At 41.2% G+C, this 3,749-nt stretch overlaps 1 non-coding gene across 1 annotated transcript; it reads left to right on the plus strand.

Moving 5' to 3' along the window:
* The first annotated feature begins 366 nt into the window (after positions 1 to 366).
* Positions 367 to 473, plus strand: LOC136490521 (small nucleolar RNA R71). The gene has a single exon (XR_010767800.1). It is a non-coding gene; the product is annotated as a small nucleolar RNA R71 (small nucleolar RNA).
* Positions 474 to 3,749: the final 3,276 nt, after the last annotated feature.

The raw sequence follows: 3,749 nt of genomic DNA on the forward strand, positions 1-3,749 counted from the left end.
AAAGAACTTGAGATATAGTGCTGGACTTAATCGTTCTATCTTTCAATTGCTCAAGACCGAAGTGAAGGCTAAGAAGCCCTATGGTTGAAGGTAATTTGGGTAAGTTTGAAGTCAGATTGATTTACTCGAATCCGGAGGAGAATTCTTGTTTGAATGCATGTGTACTTTTTGAGGAGTGAAAGCATCGTAGCAACTCCTGATCCATTTTTGCTGATACGACCTTGGTTGGAGGCTATCTTCTCTGCAATAACTATTGCAGCTGGAAGCGTGAGTGACAGAAATGCACCTCCAGCAGCAGCATCCATAGTCTCATGGGTACTATTGGTTAACCCATGGTAGAAGGTCTACATGAGTAGCCAATTTTCCATCCTATGATGAGGACATTCTGCAATGTAGTCTTGAAAGCGTTCCCATGCTTCAGGGACAGATTCATCATGTTGTTGCTAAAAACTTGAAATTCCCCCACGCAGAGCATTGGTCCTGCCTGTGGGAAAGAACTTGGCTAGGAAGGCAGTGGAGTAGTTATCCTATGTAGTATTTCTATCTTTGTTGGCGTAGAACCACTGCTTCGCCTTCCCTAAAAGTGAGAATGGGAAGAGGCAAAGTAGTATGGCGTCCTTGGTTACTCCTTTGATGGTGAAAGTGCTACAGATGTCCAAGAAGTGTTGGAGATGTGCACTCGCATCTTCATGTGCCTTTCCACAAAACTGGTTAGCTTGCACCATGTTGATGAGAGCTGGCTTGAGCTCAAATCCATTATCTCCAACATTGACATTAGGTCCAGTATGGATTTTGGCAGTGGTTGGAGCAGAGAATTCACGAAGAGTCTTGTCAGCCATGGCTTCAAATTCTGGTGTTAAGCTTCGCCTTATCCAATTGTCTTCCGGTTCTAAAGCTGAGACTTTCTTGAGTTTGGCTCTAGTTCTCCTGATTAATGCTTTAGGATCTTCAACATAATTTGTCTGAAGGTTAAAAACGATCATACATTACCCTACATAAGATACACAAGTAGATAAAACAAGGGTAAGACTATTTGAGCAGAGGTCAGTGGTTTATCTCGATCACATCAATAAGCATAAGTTTATTAATACTTCCTTTGTCTAGCTACCTTCCCCGACAACGGTGCCAGAAATGATTGTTGGTATTTATTAACTTGTCACTTGTTTTAGTAGCCACCTATTAATTACTTACATCTCCTAACATTACTTTACTAGGTTGTCCTCCCTAGTGATGGTACCAGAGATGCTTGTCGGTATGCCTAGCATCACTACTAGAATGATACTAAGTAGTTCTTTATCATTTTATGTGACTAGAAAGAATATAAAGATATATGAATGAAAAGGAATCTAAAAGCGCATAGATAATTGTACCATTGTAGCACTTTATCCGAGAGTATTCTAGGTATCGTTATTTATATTTTACCACAGGGAAGGTCTAACATGTACAAGTATTGATAATTTATACCATTGATATACAATTGTGGCAAGTGATCAATCAAAGAATACCAAGCCGACAATGATGACACAATGATTTTTCCTCCGAGGTTCACTTGCTTGCCGGCAAGCTAGTCCCCGTTGTGGTGATTCACTCACTTGGAGGTTCACGCGCTAATAGGCATCTCATGCCTAACCCGCAACGGGTGCCACACAACCAACACAAGATGAGGATCCACAAGCTATGCGCAATCCACTAGAGTTGCCTTTCATGTTCACCCACGAGGAAGGCACAAGAACCCCTCACAATCACTACGATTGGAGCCGGCAACAATCACCAATAACCGCTCAATGATCCTCCAATCACCGGACCATCTAGGTGTCGGCAAACACCAAGAGCAACAAGATCCCCACCAGCCCAAATCGCTCAACTAGTGCCACAAGATGCAAGACCACTATGCAATGCACTAGAGCCTCTCCAATCTCACTCAAATGATGAAATCAAGTGTGCAAGTGAGTGAATTGAGTTTGCTCAGCTCCCAAATGGTGTACTCAGGTGTGGGAAGTGCCAAGAGAGTGGCCAAGGATGGCCACCACCTCTATTTACAAGCCCACCAACAAATAGAGCCATTACCCCTTTGGAGCAGCTTCTACAGGGCACCGGGCATGCTGGTGCGCCAACGGACAGGGGGTGGTAGTGCCCCTCCAACGATCTTCCAACGACTAGTTTTTGGACAGGGTGGTGGTGGCACCGGACAAGGCATGATGGTGCCACTCCGACCAGACCATCGAAAACACCCCTCTCTAGAGCTAGAGCTTTCAATCTCCCCCTTTTTGGAGCATAGGGTTAGTCCAAATGGGTTTCATCAATTCACCAAAACCAAACTAGAGCTTTCAATCTCCCTCTTTTGGTAATTGATGACAACCCTTTCGCAAAGATATGAATTGAAATCATTTTGAATCCATGTTGCTTGCCCAAGCATTTTTACCATGTGTAAAGGATTTGGACAAGTTTCATGAACCCGACTTGGTAGCATTAGATCCCCCAACATTTGTGTTAAGAGTTTGGATAGAAGCTTGCACATATGCATAGATAGGAAATGTGGGAGAGTAATGTCTACCAAATGATGCTAAGGTATAAGAGATGTACCTTTGAAGCCTGATACCAATCAGAGTGCACCAATAATACCATCCTTAGCACCATGGTTAGTTGGATAGCTCTTGCAAAGCACAAACACTAGATATCCCGTGAGATCAACATTATAATCAAGGTTCTAGTACCACTTGTGAGAGCAACTGCAAGGCTCATCTAACTATCATCCTATGCATGCTAGTTTTTCATTTCATCAATCAAACTTACAACAAGCATACACCACACAAGCATGGAATTTAAATTTAAAACTTGTTGTATGCAATCATACATATGAAATGCACATTCAAATGCATCATTCAAGTTTGTGAGCTTGCTCCCCCTACTTGTGTGCTCAAATTTTAATTGATCCATGTTGGTATTTATTAACTTGTCACTTGTTTTAGTAGCCACCTATTAATTACCTACATCTCCTAACATTACTTTACTAGGTTGTGATCCCTAGTGATGGTGCCAGAGATGCCTGTTTGTATGCCTAGCATCACTACTAGAATGGTACTAAGTAGTTCTTTATCACTTTATATGACTAGAAAGAATATAAAGATATATGAATGAAAAGGAATCTACAAGAACACAGATAATTATACCATTGTAGCACTTCACCCGAGAGTATTCTAGGTATCGTTATTTATATTGTACCACAGGAAAGGTCTAACATGGATAAGTATTGATAACTTATACCATTGTTGGAGAAGTAAACCATAGCCAATATTCTACTCATAACAGGTTAAGTCATAGGATAAGAGATATGAACAGTTTTGATCAATGATGATGATAAATCACTTAGAGTACTTCTTTCTATGGCATTAGCATGGTTATGTAGAATATTAGAGGAATAATTCCTAGGTCATTCTTAATTACAAGTCAAAGCATACATTGATTAGTGCAATTACACCTAATAATTATGGCTAAGATCATATTTATATCTACACATAAGGAATATCACTAAGGAAGATTAAGAACAGAGCTTGCCCTTCCTTCGTAGCCACATCCTACGTGCTACCTATATCAGAGAGTGGACTACAAAGGACTCAACGGGAGTGTCATATCCGTGATCTACCACATGACCTAGAATATAGGGTGTATCCATAGGTAAATAACATATAGGCACTATGCTTACACAATGTCGACCACTCACCCCGTGTACTTTGGAGCAAGCGCTTTGC

Source organism: Miscanthus floridulus, chromosome 10 (genome assembly GCF_019320115.1).
Source record: "Miscanthus floridulus cultivar M001 chromosome 10, ASM1932011v1, whole genome shotgun sequence".
In the NCBI taxonomy this organism is placed as follows: domain Eukaryota; kingdom Viridiplantae; phylum Streptophyta; class Magnoliopsida; order Poales; family Poaceae; genus Miscanthus; species Miscanthus floridulus.